Below are 21,656 nucleotides of genomic sequence, written 5' to 3' on the forward strand. Positions count from 1 at the left end.
CTGGTCTCAGGGACATGGAGGCTGATTTTGGCATGATCTCTTTGTCTTCAATTTTCATCACTTTTCTTTCCTCTGGAAAGGAAGAGACTATTAGTTGGACTTTCAATGGCTGCTTCAAAGCTTTTAAAACCTTAGTCACTACTCACCAAAGTAGGATGTAGAACATAGTCTCGGTGAATAATGGTACGACAATTGACCTAGTAATCATCTTCGTCATTGCCACACACTTGAAGAGAAAAGATAACCTATTTTACTTGATGTAGCAAATGAGAGATACAAAATAGGCCTTTCAGGCAGGGTTGGGCTCATCCCTTCCCTTACCAACTGTATGCTGGTTTGCAGCCCATGCATTTCCACTGAGCTCCAGACCATTTGGCTGTCATACAGACATTTCACTCAATACAATCCAAATCAAACACATGAGTTTATCACCCAAAATATTGTTCTATTTTAGTGATCATAACCCTGTGAATGACTACACCATCCATCCTGTTATGCAAGACAGAATCTTAGGAGTCATCTTTGTTTCATTCAATTTCCTCATACTCTGCATTCAATCACTCACTAAATTCTATTGATTTAACTTCCTATCATCTGGACTATTGTGATATCCTCCTACCTGTACCTCCCCCCCCCTCGGCCTTTATTCTGTTTTCTTGTTTTTTCCTTGTAAAAATCATTTTATTGGGGGTTTGTACAACTCATCACAATCCATACATCCATCCATTGTGTAAAGCACACTTGTACATTTGTTGCCATCGCCATTCTCAAAACATTTTCTTTCTACTTAAGCCCTTTTCATTTCCCCACTCCCTCCCGGTCCACCTCCCTCATGAACCCTTGTTAATGTTTAAATTATTACTATTTTGTTATGTTGTACACTGCGATGACTCCCTTCGCCGGCTTTTCTATTGTCCATTCCCCAGAGAGTGGATTATATGTAGATACTTTTAATTGGTTCCCCCTTTCTACCCCACCTTTCCTCCACCCTCCGGGTATCTCCACTCTCACCATTGGTCCTGAGAGAATCATCTGTCCTGGATTCCCTGTGTTTCCAGTTCTTATCTGTACCAGTGTACATCTTCTGGTCTAGCCAGATTTGGAAGGTATAATTGGGATCATGATAGTGGGGGAAGGAAGCATCAAAGAACTAGAGGAAAGTTATAATTTTCATCATTGTTACACTGCAACCTGACTGGCTCTTCTTCTCCCCACAACCCTTCTATAAGGGGATGTGCAGTTACCTACAGATGAGCTTTGGGTCTCCACTCCACACTCCCCCTCATTAGCAATGGAATGATTTTTTGTTCTTTGATGCCTGAAACCTGACAACTCGAGATCACACAGGCTGATGTGCTTCTTCCATGTGGACTTTGTTGCTTCTGAGCTATATGGCTGCTTGTTTATCTTCAAACCTTTAAGACCCCAGATACTATATCTTTTGATCGCAGGGCACCATCAGCTCTCTTCATCACATTTGCTTATGCACCCATTTTGTCTTCAGCGATCTTGTCGGGAAGGTGAGCATCATGGAATGCCAGTTTAATAGAACAAAATGTTCTTGCATTGAGGGAGTACTTCAGTAGAGGCCCAATGTCCACCTGCTACCTTAATACTAAAACTATAAATATATGCACCTAGATCTATTTCCCCATAGTCTTATATAAATATATTTACATATGTACATGCCAGTATTTAGACCTCTATAAATGCCCTTTGCTCCTAGTTCTTTTCTTTATTTCCTTTGACTTTCCTCTTGTCCCACTATCATGCTTAGCCTTCATTTGGGTTTCCGTAATTCCTCTCAGTTACATTGTCCTTGATCAAGCCCTACCAGGCCCCTTACACCCTCCTCACCATCCATTTTGTATCAGTTGTTGTTCCCTCGTCCCAGGGTTTGTTAACATCCACTTCCTTTCCTCTGCTCCACCTCTCCCAGGTCCCCCTGGAACTCTCAGTCCCATTGTTTTCTCCTCCAGCTTGTTTATCCCACCTATCTTATCTAGATAGACCTGCAGAGATTATAACATGCACAAAAAACCAAGACAGCGCAAAACAACAACAAAAAACAATGACAAAAAAAAAATACAAACCTGTAAATAGTTCAGGGTCTGGTTGTTGACCTTCAGGAGTTTTTCCAGTTGACTCTGATGGAGTGCCATGCCCTGGCCCCAAAATCTATTTTTAGTATTCCCTCAGGATTTCCTTGCTCTGCTCCCCTTGTTGTTCTGTTGTACCCCCTTAGTGTTTTGCCTCAGTGTGGAAGGGTCAGATCTGGTGCAATTCCCACACTGTGTCTCCAGTGTTGTGTCTCATAGTGGGGCCAGCCATATGGTCCTCTCTGTGCATTGGCTGCTCTGAACAGGGATATCATCCTCAAGACTTGGTTGATCAGGATGTGCTTCACTCCCTCTTCTTTACCCTCCATTTGCTCCCGTGTGCTCTGATCAGACATGTCCCTCTCCCTGAGCTGTAGCCTCAGGGCTGTCCTCTGAAGGAAATTCTTCTGGGGGGGGGGGGAGAAGGGGACTGTCCATGTAGTTGGGATTGGGGCTGATCCCTCAGCCCTCTCTATTGGTTCCCTGCTTCATGCCGGTATGTTGCATTCACATCTTGGAGCGCCACGTTGAAGTCTGGTCCCTCTTTCCCTGTGGAGATATAAACAATATCCTCCTCTTGGGTGGGATAGTGCCCTGTTCCCCACTACCCATGTCTTGTTATTTTTCTTTCCCCCCCCCCTCCTTTTTAGTTGGTTACCATATGTATCCACGGATTTGGTCTGGGCCCTGGCATACTACCTGGACCTCACCCCAAGAATGTTTGTATACTGTAGCTTTTTCCCAATGCCCCTTTTTAATTTTTTTGAGCTTACTTCAATGGACTCATGTTGTACTTATACGTTTTTGCTTAGCTTACTTCGCTTAGCATGATTTCCTGCAGTTCTTCCTATGAGGCGATGTGCTTCATGCGCTCATCACTGCTTCTTAGGGATGTGTAATACTCCACAGTTTTGTTTTTTAATCATTTTATTGGAGATTCATACAATTCTTATCACGATCTTTACATCCATCCATTGTGTCAAGCACATTTGAACATTTCTTGCCATCATTAATTCTCAAAATATTTGCCTTCTATTTCAGCCCTTAATACCAGCTCCTCATTTCCCCCCTCCCTCCCCACTCACCCTCCCTCATGAACTCTTCATAATTCATAAATTATTATTATTATTTTGTCATATGTTACACTGTCTGATGTCTCCCCTCGCCCACTTCTCTGTTGTCCATCCCCCAGGGAGGAGTTTATATGTAGTTTCTTGTAATCGGTTCCCTCTTTCCATCCCACATTCCCTCCACCCTCCAGGCATCACGACTCTCACCACTGGTCCTGAAGGGTTCATCTTTCCTGGATTCCCTGTGTTTCAAGTTGCTATCTGTACCAATTTACATCCTCTGGTCTAGCTAGATTTGTAAGGTAGAATTGGGATCATGATAATGGAGGCGGGGGGGAAGCATTTAAGAACTAGAGGAAAGTTATATGTTTCATCGTTGCTACATTGCACCCTGACTGGCTCATCTCCTCCCCACAACCCTTCAGTAAGGGGGTGTCCAGTTGCCTACCAATGGGCTTTGAGTTTCCACTCTGCACTCATCCTCATTTACAATGATATGATTTTTTTGTTCTTTGATGCTTAATACCTGATCCCTTCGACACCTTGTGGTCACAGAGGCTGGTGTGTTTCTTCCATGTGAGCATTGCTGCTTCTGAGCTAGATGGCCGCTTGTTTATCTTCAAGCCTTTAAGACCCCAGATGCTCTATCTTTTGATAGCCAGGCACCATCAGCTTTCTTCATCACATATGCTTGTGCACACGTTTGTCTTCAGTGATCATATCGGGAAGGTGGGCACCCACTGATATGATGTTTTGTTCTTTGATGTCTGATACCTGGTCCCTTCTACACCTCATGGTTGCACACCCTGGTGTGCTTCCTCCATGTGGGCTTTGATGCTTCTCAGCTAGATGGCCGCTTGTTAGCCGAGCACCATCCACTTTCTTCACCACATTTGCTTATGCACACATTTGTCTTCAGTGATCATATAGGGAAAGTGTGCATCATGGAATTCCAATTTAATAGAACAACGTGTTCTTGTATTGAGTAAGTACTTGAGTGGAGGTCCAATGTCCAGCTGCTGCCTTAATACTAAACCTATAAATATATGCATGTAGATCTATTTCCTCATAATTGTATATAAATATATGTATATATGTACATGTCTGTATTTAGACTTCTATAAATATCCTTTGTCACCTAGTTCTTTCCTCTATTTCCTTTAACTTTCCTCTTGTCCCACTATCATGCTCAGCCTTCATTAGGGTTTCAGTAGTTTCTCTCGGTTACATTGCACTTGCTGAATCTCTACCAGGCCTCTCACACCCTCCTTGCCACTAATTTTGGATCACTTGTTGCTCCCCTGTCCCTGAGTTGGTCAATACCACCTCCTTATCCCTGCCACCCCCTCTCCCATGTCCTCCCGGAATCATTGGTCCCATTGTTTTCTCCTCCAGACTGTTCATCCAGCCTATCTTATCTAGATCGATCTGTAGAGATAATAATATGCACCAAAAACCAAGTCATAGCCAGACAGGCGACGAATGAGAACACAGTGATGACAACAAAAAAGAAAACAAATGACCCATAAAAGAATGAATTAATTTAAAAAATAAAGAGAAAAAATTTTTTAAGAAAGAAACACCTGTAAATAGATCAAGGTCTGATTTTTGAACTCTAGGCATGTCCTTCAGTCAGGTCCAATCGGGTGCCACCCTCTGGCCCCAGAGTCTATCCTTTGTACTTCCTCAGGAGCTCCCTGCTTTGCTCCCCCCAATTGTTCGGCTGCACATCTTTAGTGTTTTGCCTAGGTGTTGCGGGATCAGTCCCGGCGAGCCGTGACACTGAATCTCCACTGTTGTCCCCAGTAGGACCCTGGTTCAGTGAGCGACGGTGTTTCTCATAGTGGGATCAGTCATATAGTCCACTCTGTGCATTGGCTGTTTAGAGCGTGGATATCGTCCTCCAGGCCTGGTGGGCCAGGGTGTGCTCCACTCTCCCTTTCTCCCCATTCATTTGCTCCTGCGTGCTCTTATCAGACATGCCCCACCCCTTGCTGCAGCTTCAGTGCTGGCCTCTAAAGTAAATTCTTCTGGGTGGAGGGGCAGTTGTCCATGTAGCTGGTATGGGGGCTGGGCCCTCAGGCCCCTCAACTGGCTCCCAACTCCATGCTGGCATGCTGCATTCACATCCTGGAACACTGGATTTAAGTCGGTCCTTCTTTCCCTGTGGAGACTCAAACAATACCCTTCCGTTGGGTGGGTCAGTGCCCTATTCCCCCACCACACAACTTTTTTATCTTCCCTTTCCTCCCTCCCCACCCACACCTTTTTAGTTGACTACCATATGTACCCCTGGATTTGGTCTGGCCCCTGCCATACTACCTGGACCTCACCCCTGGAGTGTTTGTAGACAGTAGCTTGTTCCCTGTGCTCCTTTTGCATTTTCTTTTCTTTTTTTATATAAACTTACCTCAGCGGACTCACGTTATACTTGTTCTTTTGTGCCTGGCTTACTTCACTTAGCATAGTTTCCTCCAGTTCTTCCCATGCGGCGATGTGTTTCATGTGTTCATCACTGCTTTTTAGCGAGGCATAGTACTCCATTGTATGTATGTACCATAGTTTTTAATCCATTTGTATGTACCACAGTTTTTAATCCATTGTTGCTGGAAATTTGGGTTGTTTCCAACACCTTGCGATAGTGAACTGTGCCGCAATGAACATTGGAGCACAGATGTCTGACCGTGGTTTGTTTCTTGCCTCATGTGGGTGTATGCCCAGTAGGGGGATTGCTGGGTCATATGGTAGCTCAATTTCCTTCTCTTTAGAAATCGCCAAATCGACTGCCATAGTGGCTGTATATACCTACGGGTCCACCACCAGTGGATGAGAGTTCCTATCTCACCACAGCCCCTCCAACACTTGTTGCTTTCTGATTTTTTGAATTGGGCTATCTTTGTGGGTGTTAGGTGGTATCTCATAGATGTTTTGATTTGCATTTCTCTTGTGGCTAAAGATCGGGAACATTTTCTCATATGTTTATTCGCCATTCAGATTTCAGACTCTGGGAAACTTCTTTTCAGGTCCTTTGCCCCCTCCTCAGTGGGCAGTTAGTTTTTCTCTTATTGTAAGCTTGCAATGTATTGTAAATTTTAGTAATAAGGCCTCTGTCTGATGTGTCATTGCTAAAGATGTTTTCCCAGTTGCTGGACTCTCTTATTACCCTCTTGGTGAAGTCTTTCGATGTACATAGATGTCTTATCTTCAGTATATCCCACTTGTCTATTTATGACTCATCTGTATTTGTATCCTTCCCTTTTTCTGATAGCATATGTATTCCCTGTGCCAACGCTCTCAGGTTTGTCCCAATTCCCTCATTAATGGCCCTAATTGTTTGGGATTTTATCTCAAGGTCTGTGATCCACCTTGAATTTATTCTTGTGCATGGAGCGAGGTAAGGGTCTTGCTTCATTTTTCTGCAGGTACATATCCATTTTTTTCTAGCACCATTTATTGGAGATGGCATTTGCGTCCTATTTAATATTTGGGGGGCCCTTTCAGAAATCAGTTGCCTGAATGCTGATGTTTTTATTTCTGGGCCTTCAGCTCCTTTCCATTGGTCTGAATAGTTGTTGTTATACCTGTACCACACTGTTTTGACTACTGTGGCCATGTAGTACGTGCTAAAGTCAGGTAGAGCAAGCCCTCCCACTTTGTCTTTCTTCTTGAGGACTTCTCTGCTAATTCTGGGCTTCTTCCCCCTCCATATGAAGTTGGTAATCAGTTTTTCCAATTCTTTGAAGAAGGATGGTGGTATTTGTATCGGGATCGCGTTGAACTTATATAGTGCCTTGAGCTGAATTGACCTCTTTACTATATGGACTCTGCCAATCCATAAGCATGGGATATTCTTTCATTTGTTAAGGTTACTCTTGATTTCTTGTAGTAGTGTTTTATAATTTTCCCCATACAAATCTTTCGGGTTTTTTTAGTCAGGTGTATCCCTAGGTATTTCTATTTGTGCTTGGCTATTGTACTACCTTTTTAATTGTCTGTTCTGTGATCTTGTCTGATGTGTTGAGCAGTCCAATGGATTTCAGTTTGTTGATTTTGTGTCCTGCCACTCTGCCATATTTCTCTATTGCTTCCAACACTCCATTTGTGGAGTTTAAGGGAACTTCGGAGTATACCATCATTTCAGAAGGTAGCCTAGCCTATTCAAGAACCAATGTTATTGAAAGAATCCCAAGCTGCACCAAAGGCATTGGCAAAAAACAGGCTTCAGAGATTGACAGAATTTCAATAGAAATGTTTCAACAGGTGGATACCATGCTGGAGGTGCTCATTTGTCTATACCAAGAAATTTGGATGACAGTTACTTGGCCAATCAAATGGAAGAGCTATTTGTATCCATTCCAAAAAAAGGTGATCCAATAGCATGAGAACATCATCCAACAATACCCTAAGTATTACATGCAAGTAAAATTTTGCTGAAGATCATCCAAGAATATATGCAGCAGTACATTAGACAGGGATCTGTCAGAAAATTAAGCTGGATTCAGAAGAAGATGTGAAACCAGGGGTATAATTTTCGAGGTCAGATAGATCTTGGCTTAAAGCAGGGAATACCAGAAGACGCTTACTTAGCTTTTACTGACCATGCCAAGGCATTTGACTGTGTAGATCATAGCAAATCATGGAGACCAAATTATGGATATCATGGATAGCAAGAAGAATGGGAATTCCAGAACACTTCATGCTTCATCTGTACATAGACCAAGAGGCAGTCCTTTGAACAGAACAAGGGGATACTGTGTGACTTAAAATAAGGATGTCAGGGTTGTAGCCTCTCACTATATTTATTCAATCTGTATGTTGATCAAATAATCTGAGAAACTGGATAATAGGACAAACACACTTGTATGCACAGTGTGTATTGCTTAAGAAGTATTGTTAGGTAGCTTAGCCTAGGTAATGGGGAAGTCCATTTACGCATGCCCAGAAGAACCAGAAAAGGACAAAGCTGGATTTTCCCGCCAGTGGGTGGAGATGGGCATTACACCTGGAGCAGCCCACCTGGGCCAGGTTACTGCAATTCAGCCAATGGGATCGACCTGGGGTCGTTCACCCAACCTCCCCCAGGAACCCTTAAGAAGGCAGGAACCGAGAGGGAGAGGGTCTTGCTTGGGTGGTCTGGTCGTCTCCGTGGGAGGAGAGAGATCCTTGCGTGACCTGGGGCAGTCTCTCAGGCCTCATGGTCAGAGGAATCCTATGGGTGCCACATAAAACCTGAAGCTTCTTTTAACACTCATTAAATTCACTTGGATCACGAGCCCGGCTTCAGCGTGAAATCTTTCTCGCACGGAGCCAAGGACCGAGGCTGAAATCTAGTCCAGGAGAGAGAAACCTTACAGTATGTTATGTGACTTTAATCATTCACTTGGGGGATGGGGGATGAGATTCACAGCGAGACAAGGAGAATTAATTTTTCTCTGTATTGGGATGGAAAGAAGAAAAAGGAGAAAACAAATTCTTGAAATTCATCTGTTCTTATTTAAAAAAATCCATGGTAGTCGGACAAGTTCAAGTGAGTTGGACTTCTTGTGAGACTGATAGAAGTTAGCCAAATAAATTTTAACTACATATTTTAAGCAAAGAAAAAGTCTCATTCTGTTGCTCACTGCTTGCTATGGGCTACTACTGTTTATTCAAGGAGCTCTGGTGATGCAGCAGTTAAGAGCATGGCTGCTAACCAAAAGATCAGTGGTTTGAATTTATCAGTTGCCCAACTGCTTCTGTCATTATAGCCTGGGAAACCCTATGGGGTAATTCTACTCTGTCCTATAGGGTAAATATGGATCAGAATCAACTTGATGGCAAGAGAAGGTTGCTGTTTCTGCAAACTTCCTTTATCCTTTGTCCAAATATTCACTGGCTATGCTGTTCTACCCATCCCATTCTCCCTGTCTGCCGCCCCTTACAAACAAAAAGCAAACTTCACATCCTTCCTTCCAAGATTTTTCTTTGCTAGTCTTGGAGATTTCTCTCCCACGACTGGGTGCTGGACTTGACCCAGCAGCCCAGGACCTACAAACCCAATGGAGGTGACAGACCCACCCAGCAGCCTGGCTCAGGTTCTAGATGCACATAGCTCTGTTTCCAACCCTGATGGTCCTAAAAATATACCAACCAATGGCAGGTGGCTCGGCTATTTTCAACCTTGGGGGCCTCATGAATCAAAGCCAGGAAACAAAGCAAAAAGAAAAACAAACAAAGAAAAAACATGCCTTTATTGGTGGGCTTCAGATTAAAACAGCTGTCTAGTGGCATGGATTCAACTTATTCTCAGTTGTCTACTTACTGGACTTGCCAACTATTTCCCTTTAACGACTGAATCAGAGTTTCCAGTTCTGCCTAAAACATGAACCTGGGACAGCACATGCAGATAAAGGGAGGGTGGAGTGGAAGGTCAAAGAAATGTATTTTTTCAACTTGCCCAACCCCATGTGGCTCTCAAGTTACAGAGGACATCTGGAATAACAGAGTGACTTCTAATTTCTCTTGTGTTTAAGGCTTAAGGATCATGCTTGTCAGAAAGTGGGTCATGGTGCCCGTTTCTGCTTGTCAAATTAGACTATTCCTATCATTTCCATTTTATAGAGAAGGAACCCTGAGGACCAGAGCGGTTAAATAACTCATCTAAGTTCACAGAGCTAACACGTGGCAGAACCAGAGCCAGGATACAAACTCCAAAGCTTATGCTATTATTTACTCATGTTTCTGAAACTTTGATCCTCAATCTGTCTCCTAGAATTGTATTGTGGAAGAACCAGTTGCTCTTGCTCGAGTTGAGTTCAACTCATGGACAACCCACATGTTGCAGAGTAGATGACTCCATAGGCTTTTCTTTGCTATCATCTTTCTAGAAACAGATTGCCAGGTCTTTCTTCCACTGTATGGCTAGGGGGAGATTGTTGGCACCACTCAGGAACCTTTGTAACCCAGTATGGCCTTCTGATTATGGCATATGAATTGAGTTCTACTTACAATCACAATAGTACCATTGCCTTGGATCCCAGAAAAAAAAAAGAACCGAGGTGGACATAATACACAAATAAATGATGCATTCCTACCCCACCACCTCGCAAGTGACTCCACTCATTGCTATTGAGTCAATGGTAACTAGTGACCCTACAGGACAGGGTAAAACTGCTCCTGAGAGTTTCTGAGATTGTAACTATTCACAGGAGTAAAACCCCCGTTTTACTCCTGCAGAAAAGCCTGCAGTTTTGAACTGTGGATCTTGTGGATCACAGCCTGTTGTGTAACCACTATACCACTAGGCTTCATCACAGTTCATTTGGAGGAAGAGTTTTAAGTGTGCAGAGACTAATATTCACAATGGGGAAAGTGATTTTGCTCCGGCAGAGCACAACCATCCGTCATATTAAATTAATATGAGGAATTAGAATAATTGATTTTGTACTTTGGTTTGCAGTTAATAATGCAAAATCATCCTAGTTTCAGAATTGTTCAACTGCTATGAGTCAAAAGCATTTATAAACCCTTTTATATTAGTATATATTTACATCATTAGTATATACTAAGTCATAAAATGGTTTACGTCAACACTGAGAGCCTGAGGAGTTTTTCATAGTGTCCATACTTTGCTCCTATTTGAAAAACATTTAGAGTGAAGGAAGACTTTACAGTGATGGTCAGCTTCAAGATGGTTCAGGGATTTCCTGTTATTAGAACTTGGCTTTGGTGATGGTTAATGCCTTGGGGATATCTCAAGGGTTCAAGGCGGCTCTGGCGTCCTATAAGTCACCAATGTGTGGGTGGATGCAATAAAGCTGCACGCCTTTGGCATTGCATGCCTTTGAACTTCCTGGATGGTTCTGTCTAGTTCCTGCATCTTAGAACTTTGACTTTCATGGCCTCGTTAACAGAGTCCGTAATATTTTGTCAGTTGTTTCTCCAAACCAGACAAGGCTTGAGGTGAGGAGAGAGAGAAAGTAGCAGTTCTTTATGTGGAATTTCCTCTACTACATTGCACGATGCCTCCTTTATCTCTTCTCCTATTTCCTTCCCAACTTGGAAATAAGCAGAAGGTGGTTCAGAATGGTTTCCTCACCCTTACCCCCCAAAGAGAACAATAGGAAAAAAATCAAAGCCCTGTAAGGAAGAAAAGAAAGCCCCCATCTTTCCTTCCCAAGAGTGAAAGAAAGCATTTGGAGCAAAACAAACTGAGATTCCAGTTCTGGCTTTGCCATTTATTAATTTTTAAGTAATCCATTGTCATCAACTATATTTCAACTGCGATGCTCCCATGTCTGTAGGGTAGAACTCTATAGGGGGTTTTCATGGGCCTTTTTTTTTTTTACTAGATGGCTAGACCTTCTTCCTTCCATTGTGCCTCTGGGTGGACTTGATCCAATAATTTTCAAATAGCAGGTGAGCTCTTCAATTTGTAGGCCATTCATTCACAGCCTCATCAAGTTTCAGGTCCTTTAGATAAGTGGTCCTCAACCTTCCTCATGTCACAACCCTCTCATACAGTTTCTCATGTTATGGTGACTCCCCCAACCATAAAATTATTTTTGTTACTACTTCATAACTGTCATTTTGCTACTATTATGAATCAGGCAACCTCTGTGAAAGGGTCGTTTGACCCCCAAAGGGGTTGTGACACATAGGTTGAGAACCGCTGCTTTACATGTAAGATGAGGAGGTTTGTAAAGGAAAGGAAAGAAAATGAGATGATGTGTGCACATCATCAGAACAATTCATGTCACAAGAAAGTACTTAAGAAACAGCCACTATACTACCTTCCAATTTCTCCCCGAGGACTCTGTTTTTGTTGAGTGTTCTCAGTTGGTTGCTACTCATCGTGACCGTATGTATGCATAAACAAATGAAATACTGCATGGGCCATTGCCCTCCTCAAAATTGTTACAATGTTTGAGCCCATTGTTGCATTTATTGTGTCAATTATTATACATTTATTATACCAATCCACCTCAATTGAGGGTCTTCTTTTCCATGGACCACTTTACCAAGCATGAGGTCTTTCTCCATAAACAAGTCCTCCTTATACCACATACAAAGTGTGTAAGATGGAGTCTCAATAACCTCATTTCTTAGTAACTTACTCATTTCCTCTGTAGCACCTAGTCCATTTTACTATTCCCATCCTAATTCTTCCAGTACAGACAAATGGAAAAATGCTTGCGATATAATGTTATGCTCCCCACCCCCCCAAAAAAAGAATGGGAAAGAGAAGAGGGACTGAAAGTGTATGTATATATGTCTGGGACTTGAACTGCTGTATGTGTAATCCCTTGAGTGGTGGTCTCATTGCATCTCTCAATAAATACCTGTGGGGTGAATGGATAAACTGTGGGAAAATCTGGATGCAGCTAGAGTCAAAGGGAGTGTTTAGGAATGGAAAACAGAACAGAGGGATTATAAGTGACTTTTGGGGTCTTTTTCTTTTTCTCCAAAAATGTATATTGCTATTTACAAATGAAGCATGGAAAAATCAATAACTTCTGTTTGCCTAACAACAAAATGCATATGAAAGATTTCAATAAGGTAAAACAAAGAGTCCACGGATGTGTTATTGAATTATAATTTAGGCATTAAGCAGACTTTCTTGGGAATGCTTCTTGCTCCTTTTATTGTGCTCAAAGGCAGAAATATTTGGGACATTTTGAAGTATTCATACTTGGCAAATACACATAAAAGAAAGGGGCAGAACTTGACAGTAAGTGAAATGTCATGCATACTTCATCATATAAATCAAATTGAGTTGCTATTGAGAAGTTAACCGGTGAACTTATTAGAATTCATTCTGGAAAGAATTTACTTTTAAGATATAGACAATGGTAAGCTCTCCAAGCCTTTCTATTTAGACTCTTGGTGATGGTTTGGATGTACATTGAGAGAAGTCAACCTTCTCATTGTATAGATCATAAAACTGGATCCAGAGTGGGGATGGGACTTCTCATTTGTCTTTCTATGCCCTCAGCATGTTCATTCCCTACACTTACAGAACAATTTCTAGTATCTTGAGTTCTTCTGCTTTCTGGAGTTCCCCATATATAAAATTAGGCGTATCATGGGCATTACCTCACCTGATGTTGTTAAAAGGATTAAATGAGGTCATTTGGCCTTTAGAAGGTGTTAATAACTGCTATTAACTGTACTGTAGTGATTAAAAGGCCATTTTCCTTGCTAATACTTTGGACCACCTAGGGCAATGCACCTACTCTTTATGATCTTCGGTGACCATTTCTTTAAAAAATGAGATGCTACCTTTGAGGATTAAGGTGTGCGTGACCCAAGCTATGATATTTTAAATCACCTGATATCCATGTGAAAGCTGGACTTTTAATAAAGAAGATAGGAGAAGACCAAATGCTAAACGAGAGCGAGCAAGAGAGAGAAAGAGAGAGATGTTACCTTAAGATTCCATATGATCTCCTATATGGATGGCAATACTCTTGCATTGTCTCAAATATCTGGATCATTCAAGTCCTTACACATGGCTAGGGTTTTGTTTTTCTTGATTTTTAATTTTTAAATCAATCACCAAGTCTAAATAATGATTCAAAGGGAATCTTCCAAATGTGAGGATTTTCATAGTGACAGTGTTTGCACCCCCAAAACGGAAACAAACTGGAGGCATAAAACCTTCCGGAAAGGGCCCATCAACACTGAGTACAAAAACAAGGATTTCCTGAATACTTGTGGAAAACACTTTGTACATGCTTGTTACGTTAAACCTTGGCATTAAAAATGAGTTCGATTTCATGCTTTGTATGCCTTCCCAAGAACTTAATTTAGCTCTCCCTCATATTTTGCTATACTTTCTAATTATAGCTTTATTTTTCCAATCTTTCTCATTTTCTTATGCTTCTTCATGGTAGCCTACATATAGACAACATGTTCTCAGAATGCTAAATGGAGATTTTGTTGTTGTTTTTAATTCTGGTAAATACATTTATAACAAAACATGTAATTTTAACTTTCTTCACATCTACAGTTCAATGATATTACCTTATGCTCATCATATTGCTCACCCATCATCTCTGTCTGTTCTCAAAAATTTCCATAACCTTTATTAAAGAGGTTGTGTTAGGTCAGATTGACAGAGAGGCAAATTTAGTGACTCTCATATATGTAAAAAAGAGACCTTTATATCAAGAAGTAATTATATATCAAGTAAACATCTCAGCCCAGTCCAGATCAAGTCCATAAATCCTATACCAGTCCATAAATCTGATACTAGTCTATTAAGTACTCTTCAGACTCATGCAGCCACATGCAATGATGCAGAAAACGGGAAGATCACCGGCTGGTGGGTACAAAGTCTTGTGGATCCAATGGCAGTGGAAGCACCACAGGGCTCTGGTAGGTCTAAGCATAGGCTGTCAACAGGAAGGTGAATATAGATGATAGATAGATAGATAGATAGATAGATAGATAGATAGATAGATAGGAGATTCTCAGGAACCTCCTCATGAGAAAGCCATGCCCACAAGGAGACACCGTCAGGCTGTGACCTGATTGACAGGGTAGACTCCACCCCTACACTTTTAGTTTTCAAGTTGACATAAAATTATGTGACAACCACAGACCACCCCTTGTCAACTCGACACCTTTACACAACTCTTAAACCATACTTAATTTTCAAACAAAACAATAGTAAAATCATTTTTGTGCCTAACAGTATAAAACTAAAATGCATACACTCAAAATATGCCAGCCTCATTTAAACATAATATGTATCCTATAAGTGAACAAAATAAAAATTTATATGCCTAACAGTTGCAGTTAAGTGAACACCTATACCATAATACTATTAAAACATTCCCCCCACCCACGAAAGTTTGTAAGACAGCCACTTCATGCTTTTGCCTCCCCCTCCAACCAATTTTGGGTATACAATTTATATACTGCCCATTTATATCGACTCAGTACTCTGAGGAGACAAGCATGTTCTATGATGTAAATAATCTTCATTATAGTTGTAACCTTGTGTGTCTGCATCCTAAGCAAAGTGAAATCATGACAGGTAATTCTTAAAGTCAGAAGCAATATACACCAATTCAAAGGCTCAAAAAATCTTATCTTCATCTGGTGTGTCTTGGCTGACCATTTGTATTTATATATAGAAGACTTTAATGAATAGAAGAAATAGCTTTGCTTTGGTAGAGATCTGTTTGCCCAAAGGCCTCTTCCATGACTGGCAGTCCTGAATTCAGATTGTAGCCTTCAGTTTGGATAAAAACTCAATGTAAAGAAAACAAAAATTCTCCCAACTGGACCAATAGGTAACACTATGATAAATGGAAGGCAGATTAAAAATATCAAGGATTTCATCTTTCCTTGAATCCATAATCATATTGCTCATGAAAGCAGTGGTCAAGAGATCAAAATACATTAGGTATATCTGCTGCAAACGATCTCTTTAAAGTGTTTAAAAGCAAGGATGTTACTTTGAGGATTAAGATATGCCTGACTCAAGTCATGGTATTGTCAATCAGCACAAATTCATGTGTAAGTTGGATATTGAATAAGGAAGAGCAAAGAAAAACTTATGCATTTGAAGTATGGTATTGGTGAAAAATATTGAAATTACCATGGACTGTCAAAAGAACAAATATCTATCTGGTAAGAAGTATAGCCGGAATGCTCTTTAGAGGCAAGGATAGTGAGACTTCATTTGACATATTTTGGACATGTTGTCAGGAGAGACCAATTCCTGAAAAAGGATATCATGCTTGGTAAAGTGGAGGGGTGGGCTGTGAGAAAGAAGATGGCCCTCAACTAGATGGATTGACACAGTGACTGCAACAATGGGTTCACACATAAGAACTATTGCGTGGCAAGCAAAAAAGCCCGCATGGAAGAAGCACAACCATCTGCGTGATCACGAGGTGTCAAAGGGATGTTATCAGGCATCAAAGAACAAAAAATCATATTGTTGTGTGCTCACCTTCCCCATATGATCGTTGAAGACAAATGGGTGCATAAGCAAATGTGGTGAAAAAAGCTGATGGTGGCTAGCTTCAAAAGATATAGCATCTGGGGTCTTAAAGGCTTGAAGGTAAACAAGTAGCCTTCTAGCTCAGAAGCAACAAAGCCCACACGGAAGAAGCACACCAGCCTGTGTGATCACGAGGTGTGGAAGGGATCAGGTATCAGGCATCATCAGAACAAAAAATCAAATCATTGTGGATGAGGGGTAGTGCAGATTGGGAACCCAAAGCCCATCTGTGAGTAACTGGACATCCCCTTACAGAAGGGTCAAGGGGAGGAGACGAGCGAGTCAGGGTGCAGTGTAGCAACGATGAAACATACAACTTTCCTCTAGTTCTTTAATGCTTCCTGTTCCCCTCCCCCGCCCCACTATCATGATCCCAATTCTATCTTACAAATATGGCTAGACCAGAGAATGTACACTTGTACAGATAGAAACTTGAAACATTGAGAATCCAGGACAGATGATCCCTTCAGGACCAGTGATGAGATTTGGTGATACTGGGAAGGTGAAGTGAGAGTGGGGTGGAAAGGGGAAACCGATTACAACGATCTACATATAACCTCCTCCCTGGGGGGTGGACAACAGAAAAGTAGGTGAAAGGAGATGTTTGACAGCATATGATAAGACAAAATAATAATAATCTACAAATTATGAAGGGTTCATGAGGGAGGGGGAAAATGAGGAGCTGATACCAAAGGCTCAAGTAGAAAGCAAATATTTTGAGAATGAAATGTGCTTGACACAGAGATGGATGTATGGATTGAGAAAAGAGTTGTATGAGCCCTCACTAAAATGACTTAAAAAAATTGTGAGGATGGCGCAGGCCTGGGCAGTGTTTCGTTTTGTTATACAAAGGTTGCTGTGGGGCAGAATTGACTCGACAGCACCTAACAACATAAACAGATGAGTTCCATAAACAAACAGGCTTCACTGTGGATATTGACAAGGCCAGCTTCGCATGCCTTCCCCATACCACCTTTGCTAAAGCAAGGAGTATCTTAATCTTAGTGTATTTTCTTCCTGCGTGCAGCCTCCTGTCCTTTCCCCCGCTGGAACTGCTGTTCAGATCGGGAGCAATCCCAGAGTCAGCACTTCTTTTCGATCCTGTTCCAGGCGCATGTCCTACTCCATTTAGAAAGCAGCATAGCATGCTAGGCATTTAGGGAGGGACTTTCCTGTCCAGCTGTTCCACCTCGCCTGGTTCCAGAGGGCTTCTTTTTCCCATTTGTGGTGAAAATATGCATAATAAAATCTCCAACAACTCATCAATCTCTACACCTACAATTCAGTGACACTGACGACATTCTTCATGCCATGCAACTTTCATTGTTGTCCTTTCCCAAACTATTTCACCACCTTTAACACAATCAGTGTCCTCCTATAAACAACCCCACCCCACCCCCACCACCAGTAACTATAAATAAGCTTGGATTGCTATGTTGTTGTTAGGTACCATTGAGTGAATTCCAAGTCATGGAGACCCTTTGAACCACAGGACACAGGACAAAACACTGCTTGGTCCTGTGCCATCCTCACAGTTGCAATTATGTCGGAGGCGGCCACTGTGTCAGTTTATCTCCCAGAGGGTCTTCATCTTCTTCACTGCCCTGCTGCTCTCCCAAGCAAGATAATTTGCTACATATTTGCTTATTTTATGGAAGTGAGATCCTATAGTATGTGTCCTTTCACAATGGACTCTAACTCAGTATAATCCACAGGGTTTTCAATCGCTGATTTTTTTTTTTTTAGAAATAGATTGCCAGGCCTTTCTTTGAGATTGGGTGGGGGGGATTCAAAATTTCAAACTTTTGGTTAGCAGTTAGCACTTAACTACTTGAGCTACCCAAAGACTCCATTAGTGGCTACTCCCATACTGTCCATTGGGTCACATTGCCATCTTTACAATATTAAGACTTCTGATCCAACAAGCGGCCATCTAGCTCAGAAGCAACGAAGCCCACATGGAAGAAGCACCCCAGCCTGTGTGATCATGAAGTATCCATGGGATCAGGTATCAGGCATCTAAGACCCAGAATAAAACCATACCCAAGGTGACTGCGGGTGTGTGTGTGGGGGCATGGAGTGGAGACCCAATACTCCTCTGTAGACAATTGGACATCCCCTCAAAGAGGGGTCACAGGGAAGAGGTGAGCCAGTCAGGGTGCAGTATAGCACCAATGAAACACAACTTCACTCTAGCTCTTTGATGCTTCCTTCACCCCACTATCATGACCTCAAGTCTACCTTACAAATCAGATTAGACCAGAGCATGCACATTGCTACAGATAAGAACCGGCAACACAGGGAATGCAGGATAGATAAACCCCTCAGGGCCAATAAGGAGAGTACCAGGAGGATCAGGGGATGGTGGGGAGGTGGGGTAAAAGGGGGAATTGATCACAAGGAGCAACCTAGAACCCACTCCCAGGGAGACAAGTAATGGAAAAGTGGAAGACGATGGAAGATATGGAAAAAAATAATCTATAACTTATAAGGATTCGTGAGGGAGGGCAGGGGGGGAGGGAGGGAGAAGAAATGGGGAGCTGATATCAGGGGTTCAAGTGCGAAGAGAATGCTTTGAAAATGATGTTGGCGGCACATGTGCAAATGTGCTTGACACACTGGAAGAATGTATGAATTGTGATAAGAGATGTAAGAGCCTCCAATAAAAGTATTTAAAAAAAGGCTTCTGATCCAGGAACGTTAGATGATTTTCATTCATTTAGGACTCTGATTTCTTTCAACAGTGTTTTACTGTGTTTAGTGTTCAGGTCTTGCACTTTCTTGGTTAACTTTATTCCTAAATTTTTCATTCTTTACGATGTCGCTGCAAACAGAATTGCTTCTTTAATTTCCTTTGCAGATTCTTCATTGCCAGTGTACAGAAGGAACTCTTGTGAAACCGTGATGAAAGCACTCAACTGCTAACTGAAAAGTGGGCGAGAGCTGAAACAGTCTACTTCTGTCAGTATTTCCCACCTTGGAAACGCTACAAACCAGTTCTACTCTGTCCTAAAGGGCAGCTATGAGCCAAAATCTCCTCAATAGCGGTGGGTGGTGGGGTGGAGTGTACACAAAAGCAACAGATGTTTGTATATTAGATCTGGTATTCTGCATCTTTGCTAACCTTGTTTATCCACTCAAAAAACGGTGTGTGCGTGCGTGTGTGAGTTCGTGTGTGTGTAAAATCTTTAGGGTTTTCTGGGAATAGAGACAGATTTGCTCCTTTCCATTTGGAATGCTTTTGATTTCTTTGTATTGCTTAATTACTCTGGCTAGAACTTCTAGTCCTATTTTGAATTAAAAACAAAACAAAACAAAAACCAACCACTGGCAATCAAGTCCATTCTGAATCATAGCAACCCTAAAGATGAGACCAGCCATTTTCCATAGGGTTTCAGAGACCGTAAATCATGGTGGGAACAAAAAGCCTCATCTTTTTTCTCGTGGAGAGATGGGTGAACGTAGCAGCCCCATGTGTAATCTATGGCACCGCCAGGGATTCTGTCCTGTAGAATAGAGGTAGCCAACTAGGGCATTCTTGGCTTGTTCCTGATTTTTAAAGAGAAAGCTTTCAGTTGTTGAGAGTTTTTATCCTGACAGATTGGTGCTTTTTCTGCATCTATTAAGATAATCATGTATGTTGTGCTTTTCTCCTCCTTCGTTCTAAGAACATAAGTAGAATGGGGGGGGGCACCAATAATATTTAATAATAAAAGCACTCAACAAATTAAGAATAGAAGCCCTGCCTCAAGCTGATAAAAGACATCTGTGAGAACTCCATTTAATGGTAAAAGACTAAAAGCTTTCTCCTTAAAATCAGGAACAAGGCAAGCATGTCCTATTTGGCCACTTATACTCAAACTTTGCCTGAAGGATCACTGTGAGTCAGAATCAACTCAATGGCAGTGGGTTTTATTTTTGTAATTCAAAGAGTTTCTAGCCAGAGCAATTAGAAAATAAAAGGGAATAAAAGGCATCCACCTTGAAAAGAAGTAAGTAAACCTGCATTTATTCTTAAATGACACAATCTTTTATAAAAACCCTAAAGAATTGATTAAGGTCTCCATGGATTCAGCCGCCCGCTCCACACACCAACCTCCACCCGCTCCCACCCCCAACATCAAGCTGGATTGCGTGCAGCGCAGCCTGGTGGGCAGCTTCATCAACCACTTTGAGCAGAAGGGATTTTGCATGGTGGCCCTGAAGTTAGTTAAGGCCTCTGAGGAACACCTGAAGCAGCAGTCCATTAATCTGAAAGATAGTTCATTCTTCCTGGGGCTGGTGAAGTACATGAACTCGGGATCAATTGTGACCATGGTCTGGGAGGGACTGAATGTGGTGAAGACAGGCCGGATGATGCAGGGGGAGACCAATCCAGAGGATTCGAAGCCAGGAACCAACTGTTTGTGGGGACTTTTGTATTCAACTAGGCTAGAACATCATTGATGGCAGTGACTGGGTCAAAATCACTGAGAAGGAAATCAGTCTGCTCTAAGCCGGAGAAATTGGACTACAAGATTGGGTCTACGAGGAAGAGGGAGACAAGAGTGCCGTCCCTCTGGCCCCGTGGTCAGTACTCAGTGTGTCTGTTCTGTGTCCAGCTCCTCTTTCCAAACCAATAAAGCCCTTGGGAACTGGCAGACAAAATTGATGGAAAGGATGATTGATTTTCTGATGTTGAATACCTCTTACATTCCTGGAATAAATCCCATTCCATTGTGCTGTGTATTCCTTTAAGATGTTGTTGGATTCAGTTGTTTGTAGAGGATTTTTGTTTTCATTGCTATGTATCTGGGCTATTAGCCTTGTAATCCCCCCCCCCCCAACCCTTGGAGTGTGTTTGTCTGGTTTGGGTATCAGAGTAATGGGGACCTCATATAACGAGTTAGAAAGTGTTGTCTCCTCTTTTATTTCATGGCTATTTTTGGAAGGATTGGTGTTACTTTTTTAAAATAGCTGATTTAATATCTACTTATGAAAACTATCAGTGAAACCATTTGTGCAGAGACTTTTGTTGTTGTTGTTGTTGTTGTTGGAAATGTTATGATTACTGATAGCTGTTGTTGTCAGGAGCCATTGATTCACCTCTGACTCATAGTGCCCTCATATACAACAAAATGAAACACTGCCCAGTTCCATGCCACCATCACAGTTGTTATATCTGGGCCCATTGTTTTGACCACTGTGTCAATTCCTCTCTTAGAAAATCTTCCTCTTTTTATGATGATGTCTTTCTCCAGGGACTCATATCATCTGACAAGATGTGCAATGTCGGTGAGAGAAAGTCTCTCCATCATCACTTCTCCGGAGTATTCTCTCTGTACATCTTCAGCAAAAATTGTGTTTGTTCCTTTAGCAGTCCATGGTACCGACAGATGCTTCACCGGCACCATCACTAAAGTGCACCAGTTCTTTGCTAATCTTTCATAATGGCTATCCAGCGCTCACATGCATATGAGCAGATTGAAAACGTGGCTTTGTGGAAATGTA

At 41.9% G+C, this 21,656-nt stretch overlaps 1 long non-coding RNA gene across 2 annotated transcripts in view; it reads left to right on the forward strand.

Moving 5' to 3' along the window:
• LOC142433049 (uncharacterized) overlaps positions 1-20,813 on the forward strand; it is a 36,463-nt gene extending 15,650 nt beyond the window's left edge. For both annotated transcript variants that reach the window (XR_012781070.1, XR_012781071.1), the window contains one exon: positions 19,027-20,813. This is a non-coding gene — a long non-coding RNA (uncharacterized LOC142433049). The remainder of the gene's footprint in view (positions 1-19,026) is intronic.
• Positions 20,814-21,656: the final 843 nt, after the last annotated feature.

Source organism: Tenrec ecaudatus, chromosome X (genome assembly GCF_050624435.1).
Source record: "Tenrec ecaudatus isolate mTenEca1 chromosome X, mTenEca1.hap1, whole genome shotgun sequence".
In the NCBI taxonomy this organism is placed as follows: Eukaryota; Metazoa; Chordata; class Mammalia; order Afrosoricida; family Tenrecidae; genus Tenrec; species Tenrec ecaudatus.